This window comes from Oncorhynchus keta, chromosome 7, assembly GCF_023373465.1.
Source record: "Oncorhynchus keta strain PuntledgeMale-10-30-2019 chromosome 7, Oket_V2, whole genome shotgun sequence".
Taxonomy (NCBI): Eukaryota; Metazoa; Chordata; class Actinopteri; order Salmoniformes; family Salmonidae; genus Oncorhynchus; species Oncorhynchus keta.
This window is the reverse complement of record NC_068427.1, coordinates 20,263,346-20,282,125: the sequence shown is the minus strand read 5'-3', so window position 1 is coordinate 20,282,125 and position 18,780 is coordinate 20,263,346. Positions and strand designations below refer to the sequence as shown.

The 18,780-nt window shown below is 43.2% G+C and overlaps 1 protein-coding gene across 2 annotated transcripts in view; it reads right to left on the bottom strand.

Annotated features, from left to right (window-relative positions):
- The window catches only part of LOC118386132 (beta-galactoside alpha-2,6-sialyltransferase 2-like), a 69,458-nt gene extending 51,031 nt beyond the window's left edge, over window positions 1-18,427 (bottom strand). For both annotated transcript variants that reach the window (XR_008139732.1, XM_035773587.2), the window contains exon 1: window positions 18,030-18,427. The gene's annotated coding sequence lies outside the window, so the exon portion shown is untranslated. The remainder of the gene's footprint in view (window positions 1-18,029) is intronic.
- Window positions 18,428-18,780: the final 353 nt, after the last annotated feature.

Genomic DNA, 18,780 nt, shown 5'->3' with positions numbered 1-18,780 from the left:
GTGGGTCTAGGGTGGAGGTGATATGATCCTTGACTAGTCTCTCAAAGCAATTCATGACGACAGAGGTCAGTGCTTCGGGGCGATAGTAATTTGTTCAATTACCTTTACTTTTAGGTACAGGGACAATGGTGGACATCTTAAAGCATGTGAGAACAGACTGGGAGAGAGAGAGAATATATCGGTGAACACAAGCCAGCTGGTCTGCGCATGCTCTGAGGACACGGCTAGGGATACCATCTGGGCCAGCAGCGTTGCGAGGGTTAACACGCTTAAATGTCTTACTCACGTCGGCCACGAAGGAGAGCCCAATATGATGTTAATAGAATATAAAGAACAATTAAACTATTTTTGTTATGATAGGAATGTGATTTTAGTTAACGAGATCAGTTTTCATGCCCCTTGCACATTAACTAAACCACACACCGAATGAGGTCAGAAGGGCGGGTCTGTGATGGAATCACCCTTTTCGACCAGAGTGCTTAAAAGTACTCACTAAGAACTAACATGCTGTTGGGGGGAGGGGGGGGTTCTTGGGGATGGGAAATGGAATAAATCGATTGGTTTCAACAGAGAGACGAACAAAGACATCTAACTTAGACATAAATACATTGCATTTCTTACCCAAATGGGCAGCAGTTCATGAGCAAGGTGTAGGATTAATTTGAGAATGGTCCTAGAATGTATCCACGATAAAATGTCCCTTTATCTCTGTCCATTGTGTATCTAGCCATCATTTCTAGTCAGTTCACTAGGGACATTTGTGTCATGTAATTGTGTATTCTGTATTATTATTTAGTTAGTTATTAAATAAATAATTAAATCAGTTTGTGTAGAATTGAATAAGAAAAGGCTAGGGTTCTTACGGATCCAAAAAGTCTGCGACGTTCAAAATGAGACTTGAGGTAATGATTAATAAGGGACTTATCGATGTATAACATCCCCGGAATTAAACTTGATAACTCGTTAAACTTCTTCCGTGGTGCCCCCAACAATGAGTTCACCGTTACACACACACACACACACACAATATATATAAATTGGGTAACAATTAAAACAGTTTGTTGATTCGATAAATAACAGTCATCCCATTAAATCAAAGTCACGACACAGGGGATAAGAGAGGGGAGGATAATGATAGGGTACTGTATTGTGATGTGCTGTGCTGAATATCATAGTATCATGTCTTTCTGTAGTTATACCAGGGAGGAAAGGGGGTGGATTGTGAGTAGCGGAGGTTCCTCAGAAGAGGAGGACCATCCTCATTGAATTTTTTTTTATTTTTTTTTTAGATTAAACCATACTAAATATATTTACAAAAACAAATGATTTATTAAAAACACACTTTTGTCTCAACATTAGGTCTACAGTAGCCTCAACAGCACTCTGTAGGTTAGCACCATGGTGTAGCCGGCAGACAGCTAGCTTCTGTCCTCCTCTGGGTACATTGACTTCAATACAAAATCTAGGAGGCTGATGGTTATCACCCCCTTTCGTAGACTTACAAAGTAATTATGACAACTTCCGGAGGACATCCTCCAAGCTATCAGAGCTCTTGCAGCATGAACTGACACAATCAAATCAAAAAGATCAGAGAATGAATCTAAACTAAAAAAAAAAGAAACACCTTTTTCAGAATCCTGTCTTTCAAAGATAATTCATAAAAATCCAAATAACTTCACAGATCTTCATTGTAAAGGGTTTAAACACTGTTTCCCATGCCTGTTCAACCATAAACAATTAATGAACATGCACCAGTGGAACAGTCATTAACCTGTTACTCCTACCCCCTACTTTTTCGAACATTCTGTTAAAAATCGCGCAACATTTCAGCGCCCTGCTGCTCATGCCAGGAATATAGTATATGCATATGATTAGTATGTGTGGATAGAAAACACTCAGATGTTTATAAAACTGGTTAAATCACGGCTGTGACTATAACAGAACGTGCGTTTCATCGAAAAGCGCAGGAAAATCTGATCACTGAAAATATATATCCATCCGCCACTTCAACCCATTGATAAAGGCGAACCACATTAAATGGGGCTGAGGTTGCAATATCTACAGCTTCCACACGATGTCAACAGTCTTGTCATTTGCCTAGGCTTTGTTTCTTGGTCAAACGAAGAAGAGACAAGCCATTTGTTCAGGTCTCCGACCGGATATTTTGGTTGAGATTTACCCGGACATTATTTCCAGACGTACCCCATATAGAATATACATCACCTCGTGATCAATTTAATCGCTTATTAACGTGTACTAATACCTAAAGTTGCATTACAAAAGTATTTCTAAGTGTTTTGTGAAAGTTTATAGTCTACTTTTTTATTTTAAAAAATGACGTTACGTTATAAGACGCAACTTTTTTTTGTTTATCACACAGTCTTCATAGATCGATATCTAGGCTATATATGGACCGATTTAATCGAGAAAAAAAGACCCAATAGTGATTATGGGACATCTAGGAGTGCCAACAAAGAAGATGGTCAAAGGTAATGAATATTTTATATTTTATTTGTGCGGTTTGTGTAGTGACGACTATGCTAATTATTTTGTTTACGTCCCCTGCGGGTCTTTTGGGGTGTTACATGCTATCAGATAATAGCTTCTCATGCTTTCGCCGAAAAGCTTTTTAAAAATCTGACTTGTTGCCTGGATTCACAACGAGTGTAGCTTTAATTCAATACCCTGCATGTGTATTTTAATGAACGTTTGCGTTTTAACTGGTACTATTAGCATTTAGCGTAGCGCATTTGCATTTCCAGATGTCTAGATGGGAAGCCTGCGTGTCAGGTAGGAGCAAGAAGTTAAGACACTAACAGCTTACAGGCGGAAGGCAATAAAGGTCAGTTGTGAAAACTTAGGACACTAAAGAGGCCTTCCTACTGACTCTGAAAAAACACCCAAAGAAAGATGCCCAAGGTTCCCTGCTCACCTGGGTGCCATAGGCATGCTGCAAGGAGGCATGAGGACTGCAGATGTGGCCAGGGCAATAAATTGCAATGTCCGTACTGTGAGGCGCCTAACACAGCGCTACAGGGAGACGGGACAGACAGCTGATCGTCCTCGCAGTGGCATCACGTGTAACAACACCTGCACAGGATTGGTACATCCGAACATCACATCTGCGGGACAGGTACAAGATGGCAACAACAACTGCCCGAGTTACACCAGGAACGCATAATCCCTCCATCAGTGCTCAGACTGTCGGCAAAAGGTTGAGAGAGGCTGGACTGAGGGCTTGTAGACCTGTTGTAAGGCAGATCCTCAGCAGACATCAACGTTGCCTATGGGCACAAACCCACCGTCGCTGGACCAGACAGGACTGGGAAAAAGGGCCCGTCACTGACGAGTTGCGGTTTTGTCTCACTAGGGTGATGGTCGGATTCGCGTTTATCGTTGAAGGAATGAGCGTTACATTGAGGCCTGCACTCTGGAGCAGGATCCATTTGGAGGTGGAGGGTCCATCATGGTATGGGGCGGTGTGTCACAGCATCATCTAACTGAGCTTGTTGTCATTGCCTGCAATCTCAACGCTGTGCATTACAGGGAAGATATCCTGCGCCCTCATGTGGTACCCTTCCTGCAGGCTCATCCTGACCTGACCCTCCAGCATGACAATGCCAGTGAAGAGCCCGGATCTCAATCCCATTGAGCACGTCTGGGACCTGTTGAATCGGAGGGTACAGGCTAGGGCCATTCCTCCCAGGTATGTCTGGGAACTTGCAGGTGCCTTGGTGGAAGAGTGGGGTAACATCTCACAGCAAGAACTGGCAAATCTGGTGCAGTCCATGAGGAGGAAATGCACTGCAGTGCTTGGTTTCTGGTGTGGACACCAGCTGCATTGACTTACTTTAGATTTTGACCCCCCTTTGTTCAGGGACACAATATTCCATTTCTGTTAGTCACATGTCTGTGGAACTTTTTCAGTTTATGGCTCAGTTGTGGGATCTTGTTATGTTCATACAAATATTTACACGTTACGTTTGCTGAAAATAAACACGGTTGACAGTGAGAGGGAGTTTTGTACTGAAAGCATAAGCTCCAGCTAGCTAGCACTGCAGTGCATAAAATGTGGTGAGTAGTTGACTCAAAAAGGGAGAGAAAGACAATCGTTGAGAAGTTTTGAACAAATTAATTTATTCCAAAATGAAGGAGAAGCAAGATATTGGGTGAGCAATATACACACACACACACACAAATATTTTACATTCAAACAGAGAGGGATGCTATGTTAGCTAGCTGGCTATCCAACACGAACTCATACAAGTCAAGGTAAGCTTTTGGTTTTATTAATTTATTGCCACCGGGGCCCAGCTGTGTAACTGCTAAACCGCTTTCTGACTGTACACTGTACTGGATGATTGCAGCTAGCAGGTTTACTAACGCATTAGTTCTAGTAGCTATGATTACTATGACAACAATGGAGGATGTGTGTAGTAGTTATAGCCGTCATTATATAAAGGTTTGGCTTGGAAAGGTTTTTTCGCCTGGTCACAGACAGCTGATGTGTTGTGCACTGAAGTCCACATGCGAGGCGAAAGGTGAGAGGAGGAGACCACCATCCAAGATGGCGTAGCAGTCAGACGTCTTGTCGTGTCATGTCCCTTGTATATATTGTTTTTTTACATATTTTTCTTCGCATATCTTTTAAAACATTTTGCTAAACCTCAACTTCTAAATACTCTCCTGCAACCCGCCTCACCCAATGTAGCGCTGATCTGCTTTTTTTCCTAAAGTATTTATATTTACTTCGGATCCGGATCCCCTCAACTGAAGGTAGCTAGCTAACTACCAGCTATCAGTCAGCAAACCATTGCTAGCGGTCTTCAGCTAACCGGTCATCAGCTAACCTTTAGCTCGGAAAGCTCTCGCCAGTTAGAACAACGCGACTCTAACCAACGCATAACGGACCTATTATTTTTTTATTCCCACCGGATTCCCACCACAAACGGAACATTTTCAGCTGGATCTTCACAACTAGCGAACAAGCTAACCGCAACCCCGGATGATTACTCCTGGCTAGCGTTTCCACCCACTTAGCTTGAAGCTAGCCCGGCCAGAGCTCCTGTGCTATCACCGAAGCATACTCCTGGGCTACAATATCCGGACCCACGACCGGTCTATCGATGTCACCGCATGAAGAGGCATAAACAGACTCACCCTATCGCGACGTCCCCCAAAGGCTAACTTTCTAACCCTTGCTATCTCCTTGCTTGCAAATTCGGCCTGCTAACTGCTAGCTTGTTTAGCCCCGGTCCGCTAACTGCTACCTTGTTTAGTCCCGGTCTACTAACTGTTAGCTTGTTAGCACAGGCCTGCTAACCGTCTGAATCGCCGCGTCCCAACCACTCACTGGACCCATATTTACTTTCAATCTCTTTTCGATTTTTAATTAGTTTATACCTTCCGGTAACCTGCCTCACCCAATGTGATACGGAATCGCTATTATTTTACATTTTTAGAACACACTCAAGAACCTCCAGAAGCTAACCAACTAACTAGCTACAAGCTATTTAGTCATTGTTAGCCACTGCTAGCGGCTTTTACCTTTTGCACAGCCAGCCAGTTTTTTCAACCTGGATAATACTCGCCAGTCTCGCTTCCATGCCCCAACCACCGATGCCCCCTGGACACTGATCACTTGGCTCCATAGCTGATGCATGCTGGACTGTCCATTAATCACGGTACTCCATTCTGCTTGTTTATGTTTATCTGTCGGCCCCAGCCACACTCAGGCTCTGTGTGTAGTTAATCCGACCCTCCCTGCCTAGTCAACACCATTTTACCTGCTGTTGTTGTGCTAGCTGATTAGCTGTTGTTGTCTCACCTACTGTTTTAGCTAGCTCTCCCATTCAACACCTGTGATTACTGTATGCCTCGCTGTAGGTCTCTCAAATGTCAATATGCCTTGTATACTGTTGTTCAGGTTAGTTATGACTGTTTTAGTTTACACTAGTTCCACTCTTCATACCCCTGATACCTCCTTTGTCCCACCTCCCACACATGCGGTGACCTCACCCATTACAACCAGCATGTCCAGAGATGCAACCTCTCTTAGCATCACCCAGTGCCTGGGCTTACCTCCGCTGTACCCGCACCCCACCATACCCCTGTCTGCGCATTATGCCCTGAATATATTCTACCATGCCCAGAAATCTGCTCCTTTTATTCTTTGTCCCCAACGCTCTAGGCGACCAGTTTTGATAGCCTTTAGCCGCACCCTCATACTACTCCTCCTCTGTTCCACGGGTGATGTGGAGGTAAACCCAGGCCCTGCATGTCCCCAGGCACCCTCATTTGTTGACTTCTGTGATCGAAAAAGCCTTGGTTTCATGCATGTCAACATCAGAAGCCTCCTCCCTAAGTTTCTTTTACTCACTGCTTTAGCACACTCTGCTAACCCTGATGTCCTTGCCGTGTCTGAATCCTGGCTCAGGAAGGCCACCAAAAATTCTGAGATTTCCATACCCAACTATAACATTTTCCGTTAAGATAGAACTGCCAAAGGGGGAGGAGTTGCAGTCTACTGCAGAGATAGCCTGCAAAGTAATGTCATACATTCCAGGTCCATACCCAAACAGTTCGAACTACTAATTTTGAAAATTACTCTCTCCAGAAATAAGTCTCTCACTGTTGCCGCCTGCTACCGACCCCCCTCAGCTCCCAGCTGTGCCCTGGAAACCATTTGTGAATTGATCGCCCCCCATCTAGCTTCAGAGTTTGTTCTGATAGGTGACCTAAACTGGGATATGCTTAACACCCAGGCAGTCCTACAATCTAAGCTAGATGCCCTCAATCTCACACAAATCATCAAGGAACCCACCAGGTACAACCCTAAATCTGTAAACAAGGGAACCCTCATAGACGTCATCCTGACCAACTAGCCCTCCAAATACACCTCCGCTGTCTTCAACCAGGATCTCAGCGATCACTGCCTCATTGCCTGTATCCGCTACGGAGCCACAGTCAAACGACCACCCCTCATCACTGTCAAACGCTCCCTAAAACACTTCTGTGAGCAGGCCATTCTAATCGACCTGGCCCGGGTATCCTGGAAGGATATTGACCTCATCCCGTCAGTTGAGGATGCCTGGTCATTCTTTAAAAAGTAACTTCCTCACCATTTTAGATAAGCATGCTCCGTTCAAAAAAATGCAGAACTAAGAACAGATATAGCCCTTGGTTCACTCCAGACCAGCCTGCCCTCGACCAGCACAAAAACATCCTGTGGCGGACTGCAATAGCATCGAATAGTCCCCGCGATATGCAACTGTTCAGGGAAGTCAGGAACCAATACACGCAGTCAGTCAGGAAAGCTAAGGCCAGATTCTTCAGGCAGAAATTTCTCAACGGCTGGCCATGCCTTCCGCCTGGCTACTCCAACCTCGGCCAACAGCTCCCCACCGCCGCAGCTACTCGCCCAAGCCTCTCCAGGTTCTCCTTTACCCAAATCCAGATAGCAGATGTTCTGAAAGAGCTGCAAAACCTGGACCCGTACAAATCAGCTGGGCTTGACAATCTGGACCCTCTATTTCTGAAACTATCTGCCGCCATTGTCGCAACCCCTATTACCAGCCTGTTCAACCTCTCTTTCATATCGTCAGAGATCCCAAGGATTGGAAAGCTGCCGCAGTCATCCCCCTCTTCAAAGGGGGAGACACCCTGGACCCAAACTGTTACAGACCTATATCCATTCTGCCCTGCCTATCTAAGGTCTTCGAAAGCCAAGTCAACAAACAGGTCACTGTTTACATCTCGAATCCCACCGTACCTTCTCCGCTGTGCAATCTGGTTTCCGAGCCGGTCACGGGTGCACCTCAGCCACGCTCAAGGTACTAAATGATATCATAACCGCCATCGATAAAAGACAGTACTGTGCAGCCGTCTTCATCGACCTTGCCAAGGCAATCACCATATTCTTATCGGCAGACTCAGTAGCCTCGGTTTTCGGATGACTGCCTTGCCTGGTTCACCAACTACTTTGCAGACAGAGTTCAGTGTGTCAAATCGGAGGGCATGCTGTCCGGTCCTCTGGCAGTCTCTATGGGGGTGCCACAGGGTTCAATCCTCGGGCCGACTCTTTTCTCTGTATATACCAATGATGTTGCTCTTGCTGCGGGCGATTCCCTGATCCACCTCTACGCAGACGACACCATTCTATATACTCCCGGCCCGTCCTTGGACACTGTGCTATCTAACCTCCAAACGAGCTTCAATGCCATACAACACTCCTTCTGTGGCCTCCAACTGCTCTTAAACGCTAGTAAAACCAAATGCATGCTTTTCAACCGTTCGCTGCCTGCACCCGCACGCCTGACCAGCATCACCACCCTGGATGGTTCCGACCTTGAATATGTGGACATCTATAAGTACCTAGGTGTCTGGCTAGACTGTAAACTCTCCTTCCAGACTCCTATCAAACATCTCCAATCGAAAATCAAATCTAGAGTCTGCTTTCTATTCCGCAACAAAGCCTCCTTCACTCACGCCGTCAAACTTACCCTAGTAAAACTGACTATCCTACCGATTCTCGACTTCGGCGATGTCATCTACAAAATTGCTTCCAACACTCTACTCAGCAAACTGGATTCAGTTTATCACAGTGCCATCCGTTTTGTCACTAAAGCACATTATACCACCCACCACTGCGACCTGTATGCTCTAGTCGGCTGGCCCTCGCTACATATTCGTCGCCAGACCCACTGGCTCCAGGTCATCTACAAGTCCATGCTAGGTAAAGCTCCGCCTTATCTCAGTTCACTGGTCACGATGGCAACACCCATCCGTAGCACGCGCCCCAGCAGGTGTATCTCACTGATCATCCCTAAAGCCAACACCTCATTTGGCTGCCTTTCGTTCCAGTTCTCTGCTGCCTGTGACTGGAACGAATTGCAAAAAAAAAAATAATAATAAAAAAAAATAATAATAATAATAAATAAATAAAAAAATAAAATTAAAATAAAATAAATTAAAAAATAAAAAAATAAATTAAAAAAAAAATCGCTGAAGTTGGAGACCTTTATCTCCCTCACAAACATCTGCTATCTGAGCAGCTAACCGATCGCTGCAGCTGTACATAGTCTGTCGGTAAATAGCCCACCCATTTTTTACCTACCTCATCCCCATACTGTTTTTATTCATTTACTTTTCTGCTCTTTTGCACACCAATATCTCTACCTGTACATGACCATCTGATCATTTATCACTCCAGTGTTAATCTGCAAAATTGTAATTATTCGCCTACCTCCTCATGCCTTTTGCACACAATGTATATAGACTCCCCTTTTTTCTACTGTGTTATTGACTTGTTAATTGTTTACTCCATGTGTAACTCTGCTATGCTTTATCTTGGCCAGGTCGCAGTTGCAAATGAGAACTTGTTCTCAACTAGCCTACCTGCTTAAATAAAGGTGAAATAAAAAAAATAAAAAATAGTTGCGGGAAGGAATTATATATACAACGAGCAAAGTGATCATGCTGTTTGTAGGTGGCTGCTATGAAAGTGAACTGTTTGTGTGATCAGGGGTGTATTCATTCCGCCAATTCTGTGGAAAAACTTTTCTTAAAAATGAAACGGGGATAAAAACAATACCTGAATTTGTCCAATAGAAATTCACATTTGCAACTGTTGGACTAACAATTACTCCCTAGAGTAGCTAGATGCAGGCAAGAGTGTGCAGCGTAATTGAAAGTGTCACTGTTCTTGGTGTGTGCAGGCTTTCCACATCCCTAAAGGGAGCGTGGCCTATTCACTAGGGATGGGGATTTGAAATGATTTCCCTATTCGAAAAGTATCATGAATTGTTGTCAGATATCCGGATATGAGAAATGTGTTTGTTTTTTAACTGAGCACTGCTGCGTGAGGGAAAGAGGCTGGCGCTCTATTGCTGCAGCTGAGGGAGGAAGAGCGAGATGCAGCCAAGGCAACTCAGCTACAGCAAAGACTGGCCAACTTGTAGCAGCCACAATGTTATTTAGCATCCCATATAATTAAGTTATTATTATTATTATTATTATTATGCCTGTTCCGAGTAGCTTAGAAAAGTCAGGGTTCCCTAACTGATGGCCTGTGGGACGAATTTGGCCGGCGGGTGATTTTATTTGGCCCTTCAAGTTATCTATATATTTTTTTATGTTTTATTGTTGGATATAAAAGACTAAAAACACCAGAAAATCGGCTCCAAGTGATTTTAAATGTTGAAAATCTATTCCAAAGTATTTCCACACATAAAGAGACATTTAGCCTCAAGTGATGCTTGAGTCGTCACTACAGACCCGGGTTCGATCCCAGGCTGTGTCACAGCCGGCCGTAATACCCATGAGGCGGCGCACAAATGGCCCAGCATCGTCCGCGTTAGGGGAGGGTTTGGCCAGCCGGGATTTCCTTGTCCCATTGCGGTCGGGCACTTGCCGGGCACTTGCAAGCTGACTTCGGTCGTCAGCTGGACAGTATTTCCTCCGGCGCATTGGTGTGGCTGGCTTCCGGGTTAAGCGAGGAGAGTGTGAAGAAGCAGTGCGGCTTGGCATGATCGTGTTTCAGTGGAAGCATGGCTCTCGACCGTCGCCTCTCGAGTCCGTAGGGGAGTTGCAGCGATGGGAGAAGACTAACTACAAATTGGATATCAAGACAAAAGTAGAATCTAGGCTGAATCTAGTTGATGATCCCTGTTGTAATTTAATTCACAAAAAAGCCTTTTTAGTGTTAATAGGCCTATAATTTTGTATAGGCCTAATGCCGTTCTGATATTTTAAAAACTGTGCACATCCCTTCCGTTCACCCCCATAAATAGCCAGCCGCAGAGAGAAAGAGGTGCACAAAGAGCCATGGTGCCATAATGAGCAAGAAATATGTGCTGAAACACTAATGCAGATGTTCTGTTGTGGAGACCACAGCCATCAGGGGAGCTGTGTGTGTGTGTGTAGCATCCATCAGCATCACGTTTGAAATGTAGATTTGTGCGAGACTGTAGGAAGAAAGAGTGGTCCTCTACCTCACCTCTCCCAGATTACAGAGAGAGAAGAGAGGGAGGGGAGAGAGAGAGAGTGAGCAAGACAGAGAAGGTAAATCTTTTTGAATTCACTCACTTTTTGACCATCCACCACCCCCCTCTTCAGAGTACAAAAATAAACTGTCTTGTTAAATGTACATTGTATACACATTACAATATGTTTTACAGTAGTTACAAGAATAAAGTAATTTGATATAAATGGTGTTCTCAGTCATAACTATTATAGAACATGAGCTTTTAAACCCACCCCTCAGCTACTCTCAGTCCATCCCACCTAGACGTGGCCAGAAAGTGACTTTTTGGACCTGAATGCCAAAAAGAGATAAGTGCTAAAAGTTGACCCATTTTGCATATCACACCATACCATAAAACATCCATGTCTTCATCACAGGAAAAGATAAGCAGTTGAGTTTGATATAATTTAAAAAGCTTACAAACAGGGGTCAAAATATTTGGTGATTTTTTGGAGAAAAAAAGTTTGTTTTTTTAAATCAAATGATAATTGACGTTTAAGGTTAAAAATTGTGTATACACATACGTATACTCTGATTGTAACGGCGTTCTTCGTTTGTCGAAAGAGAGTCGGACCGAAATGCAGCGTGGTTGTTACTCATGTTCTTTAATGAATGAAATGACGATACATGAAAATAACGTAATATACAAAATACAAAACAACAAACGGAACGTGAAACCTAATTACAGCCTATCTACACAGAGACAGGAACAATCACCCACCAAATACAAAGTGAAACCAGGCTACCTAAATACGGTTCCCAATCAGAGACAACAAGAATCACCTGACTCTGATTGAGAACCGCCTCAGGCAGCCAAGCCTATGCAACACCCCTACTCAGCCGTAATCCCAATAATACAAAAACCCCAATACGAACCACAACATATAAACCCATGTCACACCCTGGCCTGACCAAACATATAACGAAAACACAAAATAGAATGACCAAGGCGTGACACTGATGTGAATTTCAAAGAACATGTTGCAGCTTAGATAATACTTCACATCATCTGAGGTTCAAGAGCATGAGTCTCAACTGATGGCGGGCACAACACAAAAACCTCAGATTATGTAAAATAGGGTCATAGCTATTTGCAAATAAACATTTTTAGGAGTTTGTTCATTTTAGGATCATTTTTAACCTTAAAACGTCAACTACCATTTAATTTTTTTTAAACTTTTTTTTCAAGAAATCACCAAATAGTTTGACCCTGTTTGTAAGATTTTAAATTATATAAATCCCAACCATTCATCTTTTTCAGCAATGAAGACATGGATGTTTCATGGTATGGTGGGGGGGCCTTTATCTAATGAATGTTTTGGCATTCAGGTCCAAAAGGTTACTTTCTGAGCACAATATTGGGCAAATATGTACAGAAGGTTTTGTTCAAATCAAAAAGGGGTGCTCTCAAAAAGTGACTGAATTCAAATGGATTTACAGAGGAGGAAAGCTTGAGAAATGGTCTACTGACACGCTCTACTCCATGTACCAGATGAATGTATAGATGCACGTAAATACATACTGTAAATGACTGATCCCACAACTCCATCTCACTCACTCTCTCTGGGGAGACTGCATAACTGTGGAGCCCACATTATAAAATACCCCCAAGAGTTCGGATGAAAAAATACACTCACACACACAACCCACCAACGCACACCCCTGTTACAACTCAACAATACAAACACACATCCCTGCTATAACTCAACCCACAAATACACACACCACTGTTACAATTCCAGAAACCCACATACCACTGTTATAATTCAACAAACACACCCATTCCAATTCATCAGCAATACACAAATTAACATACATCACACACCCTTGTAGAGCGGGGGGAGATCGGAGTGCCTTGTGAGAATTCGTTGGCGAGTGGGTAGCCTCTGCCATCTGTTCTATTGGCCAACGTGCAGTCACTGGAGAATAAACTGGATGAGCTACGTTCGAGACTATCCTACCAACGGGACATTAAAAATCTAATGTCTTATGTTTCACAGGTTTGTGGCTGAACGACGACACGGATAACATACAGTTGGCTGTGTTTTCCGTGCATCAACAGGACAGCTGCATTCGGTAAGATGAGGGGTGTTGGTGTGTCTATTTGTCAATAACAGCTGGTACGCAATGTCAAAAATTAAGGACGTCTCGAGGTATTGCTCGCCTGAGGTAGAGTACCTCATGATAAGCTGTAGACCACACTATCTATATTTTTCATAGCCGTATATTTACCACCACAAACCGATGCTGGCACTAAGATCGCACTCAACAAGCTGTATAAGGCCATGAGCAAATGCTCATCCAGAAGTGGTGCACTTTAAAGCAAGCAAACTTAAATCAGTTTTACCACATTTCTACCAACATGGCACATGTGCAACCAGAGGGGGAAGGAACATTTTTTAATTTAAATAAAAAAAATAAAAAAAACTCTAGACCACCTTTACTCCACACAGAGACGCATACAAAGCTCTCCCCCGCCATCCATTTGGCTAATCTGACCACAAATTCATTCTCCTGATTCCTGCTTACAAGCAAAAACTAAAGCAGGAACTACCAGTGACTCTCTCAATACAGAAGTGTTCAAATGAAGCAGTGTAGCTACGATACAGGAGTGTTTTGCTCGCACAGACTAGAATATGTTCAGGGATTCATCCAATTGCATTGAGGAGTATACCACCTCAGTCACCAGCTTCATCAATAACGTACATATCACAACCAGAAGCCATGGATTACAGGCAACATCCGCACTGAGCTAAAGGCTAGAGCTGCCGCTTTCAAGGAACGGGACACAAATCTGGACGCTTATAAGAAATCCCTCTATTCCCTCAAATGAACCATCAAACAGGAAAAGCGTAAATACAGGAATAAGATTTAATCCTACTACACCGGCTCTGACACTCGTCGGATGTGTCAGTGCTTGCAAACTATCACAGACTACAAAGGGAAACCTAGCCATGAGCTGCCCAGTGACGCAAGACTACCAGATGGGATAGATGTATTTTATGCTCACGTCGAGATAAGCAACACTGAAGCATGCATGAGAGCACCAGCTGTTCCCGAATGACTGTGTGTTAACGCTCTACGTATCCGATGTGAGCAATACATTTAAACAAGTCAACATTCACAAGGCCACGGGGCCAGACGGATTACCAGGATGTGAACTCCAAGCATGCACGGACAAACTAGAAAGTGTCTTCACTGACATTTTCAACCTCAACCTGCCCGAGTCTGTTTCAAGTAGACCGCCATAGTCCCTGTGCCCAAGAAAGCGAAGGTAACCTGCCTAAATGACTACCGCCCCATTGCACTCACGTCGGTAGACATAAAGTGCTTTGAAAGGCTGGTCATGGCTCACATCAACACCATAATCCCAGAAACCCCAGACCCACTCCAATTCATATACCACCCCAACAGATGATGCAATCTCTATTGCACTCCACACTGCCCTTGGCAGCCCCTGATCACCAACAACGATGAGACAGCCTATAGGGAGGTGGTCAGAGAACTGCCAGTGTGGTGCCAGGACAACAAATTCTCCCTCAACATGAGCAAGACAAAGGAGCTGATCGTGGATTACCGGAAAAGGAGGGCCGAACACACCCCCATTCACACAGACAGGGCTGTAGTGGAGCGGGTCGAAAGTTAAGCTTCTTGATGTCCACATGCCCAACAAACTATCATGGTCCAAACACACCAAGACAGTCGTGAAGAGGGCACAACAACTTTTCCCACTCAGGAGACAGAAAAGATTTGTCATGGGTCCCCTGATCCTCAAAAAGTTCTACAGCTGCACCATCGAGAGCATCCTGACCGGTTGAATCATCACCTTGGTATAGCAACTGCTCGTTATCCGACCACAAGGCGCTACAGGGGGTAGTGCTTACGGCCCAGTAAGTCACTTGGGCCAAGCTTCCTGCCATCCAGGACCTATATACTAGGCGGTGTCAGAGGAAGGCCCCCAAAAAATTGTCAAATACTCCAGTCATCCAAGTCATAGACTGTCCTCTCTGCTACCGCATAGAAATTGGTACCAGAGCACTAAGTCTAGGTCCAAAAGGCTTCTTAACAGCTTCTATCCCCAAGCCATAAAACTAAACAATTAATCAAATGCCCACCCGGACTATATACTTAAACCCCCCCTTTGTTTTTACACAGCAGCTACTCGCTGTTTATTATCAATGCAGTCTACGTACAAATTACCTCGACTAACCTGTACATTGACTCGGTACTGGTACCCCCTGTATATAGCCTCATTATTCTTATTTTATTGTGTTACTTTTCTTTTATACTTTAGTTTATTTAGTAAATATTTTCTTAACCAACAATGGAGTTCAAGAAATGGAGTTAAGGGCTTGTAAGTAAGCATTTCACAGTAAGGTCTACTGTGGTATTCAGCGCATGTGATAAATTCAATTGGATTCGTTCAACCATAAACTGTCCAGCTGCACAATAACTAGGGCTGGGGATTGCCAGGGACCTTATGATACGATATTATCATGATACTTAAATCTAATCAACATTTATTGGTAGCGTATACAGTTTAGCAGATGTTATAACAGGTGCAACAAAATGCTTATTTTACTAGCTCCTAAAAATGCAGTAAAATGTCAGACAAGTACACAAATAATTATACCCCAAAAATATATCTTGAAATGTCATAATTAATCCAATTCAGCCAAATAGCACTGTAACATTAATCCACATGCAATCTATAGGTATATACACCGGATGAATTTACACAAAATGTACTAAGAATGATATGTACAGCAGTAGATATATTAGAATGAGCCATGTCAAGAATCCAGTATATAAATAAATAAATATGGCGTGTACAAACAGTGTAACTAAAATACAATGCACAGTAGTATAAATAATAGAATAAGCTTTGTCGAGAATACAGCATTTAAATACACAGTACAAAACCCCATGACAAAATGGATAGAATTGCAGGACCAAAGTCCAGAATACACATATATATGTATGTGAATGGTGTGTATAGACAGTATATAAATAGAAAAGGTGTGTACATCAGTAGTTATATAGGATGAGCCACGGCTAGAATACAGTATATACATATATAAAGTAGGTAAACATTAATAAAGTTGGCTTTTTAGGTGCCGATATGATTTGTATAGCGATGATGTATGTATTGCGATCGGATAATGCGATTTATTTGTGACTCAATGTTACAAACATACAGCACATCGTTACGTCAGCTGCAGAGCATCAAGAGAGCAATGAGAAAATAAGTATCGATATATCGTCAACAATAATATTGTGATACTCAACTGTATCGATTTTTTTGCCCCATCACTACAAAGAACACACTACCGCCACCAGGTAGCAGAGTGTCCTCAATCAGTTGTTAAAGCCCTCTTTGGTTCACCTTCCCCGTGCTGCAAAGGGACATGATTTCATAAGTCTGAGAATGTGACACTTTGTTTTGGTTTGGGGGTTTTTATACCACTTACTGTGATTGTATCCTTCAAACATCACATTTGAAATGTAGTTTGTTCAAGGACTGCATGTTGATACAAATGTAAATTGGTGTACGCTGCAGAATATTTTACACAAAAGATGCATTTTGCTCTTTCCTCCCTCCCTTTCCCTCAGATGAGTCTTGGTTTTTATTTGTTAGGCAATTGAGTAAAAAGACCTCTGTTCTGAGGCAAACCTAGACCCATCTGTAGATCCCAGACAAATCAACTAGGAATCTGACCAGTTCAAAGACTACACACTCACTCCCAACCTATCGGGCTCATTGCCAAGATTCTTCATCCTTGGCACTTGTGTTCTTTCCGTTTCTTATAATTTCTCTCAAATGGCATAATTACCGACATTTCCGTTCAATTTGTCTAATGCAAAGGCTATTGAGATCATAACACTGTTGGGTGGGATTCAAACCGCTGCTTAAGTCAATAATGATGCGATCTAAATGGTCTTAAATCAGACATCTCCTGGCACAGACAGCGTGGTTCACAGGGCGGGCATGAGCATCCACCAACAGCCTGTCAAAGGACTGGCATGGCCGCTGTGTTTAATGTAATTGACCGAGTCACCCGTAGAGTAGATGTATTAGTTAACCAGGGCCAAATAAATTATCTTATGGTTTGTGATACTAGTACTACTACCAGTTAAGAATAAGAGGTGTGCAGGCGGAAGTATGTGAAGAAAGGGTTCTAAACTTTTCTATGGCAGGTTTGTTTGAATTGCAGCCTGACCCTGCCTCTGCACCTCCGTCTGTTCTATCTTATCTCCCTCTTCCTTTTAACTGTTCGTAATTGAATGGAGGCCAGGCCGCCTCAAATCTCACATGGACACAGGGTCCTCCGCAATCAAACGTTCTTCGTATGCCACAGACAGGGTTTCACAACACAAACAGAACTGTTGTTCGTTTGTGAAACTTGTGGTCTAATAGTTTAAACAGCAGATGATTGTCTCGTTTCACGAGCTACTGCGTAAAACTCAAAGGAATGCGTAGAACACAGGAAGGCAAAATGCAGTTGGACTGATGTGAACAAGCAAATATGTCCATTAATGATTCCCTGCAAAGTAGGCTTTCGCTTACATGTGTGGCTTGGCTAATGTTGCCGCACGAGGTACAGCTAGGTTGTTTTATGATACCAACTATGTTGTAAGCTTCTAAATGTATCACGGAGTAGGTAGCGATGATGATGATGATAGGATACAATAGTATAAGGGTGCATGCAATAAGCTAGTAGGCTATGGCTTTCATCATTCTGACTGCAAAGATTAAACCATTCCCGCAAACCGTTCGGGCTACTCATTTACTATGGGATATTCTTCCCTAATTGTTTTACTGATACATTCATTCCAAAAATATATAACATCGCTGTCTGAATCTCATTGTAGCCACATCTCCTTCTGCCCAGTGACTGCTCGTTGTTACATTCATTGTATGTAACCGCGGGCTATTTGCACAAAGTGCTTTGAAGCGTGAAGAGCAATTGCCTGCAAATCCAGCAGGGCGCTAACAAAGCCTTACCTAGGAAATGTGCCCGTCTTCATTGTTTTCGGGAAAGGTACTGTCCGTTTTCTCCTCCCGTTAACCGAGCTGCACGCCGCTGTATCAAATCCGATGCATGAATACTGCACATTTGTTGCCTGGCTACCCAGACTCCTCACTCCGGCCAAACGCCACGCCCACGGACGAGGAAAAAACTATTTAGCGAACACAGAGCAGCAGAATAGTTCAGTTTGAGTCGTCAGGCTAGCACATTCGGTCTGTTTTGTCTGTCATATTGGCCTTTTATCAATTAGATTTGCCCGCCTCCTGCGTCCTCTCTCGCCTGCTTTTGCAAAAGGTCAAAGTTAATCGAGGAGAGTCGGCAAGGAGCGTGAACTTGAATGAAAATGGCTTGCTTTAAATGAGACGGTCCTGCTCCACTCCAGCTTCATTAGGCAAATTACGTTTACACAGGGGTGGATCCGAAAATAAATGCGTAAAGTGCTAAAAAAAAATTGTTAGCTGTGCAAGACATTGTATAGATGAAATAATACGCATCATATTGTTTTTAAACGTGTGCATGTTTTTGTCATCTGACAAAACAAAAGCTGATTTCAAAACTCTTTCAGTTAGGATACACATGGTACTTTAATCCTTTGATGTTTTGGGGAAACCAATAAGTGGTCGAGCATTTTTAAATCTGCCACACCCCTATGTTACTTATTATTTTATATATGAAATGTCTTGCTCAACTAACTTTATTTGTTTTGAGCACTTTACACATTTATTT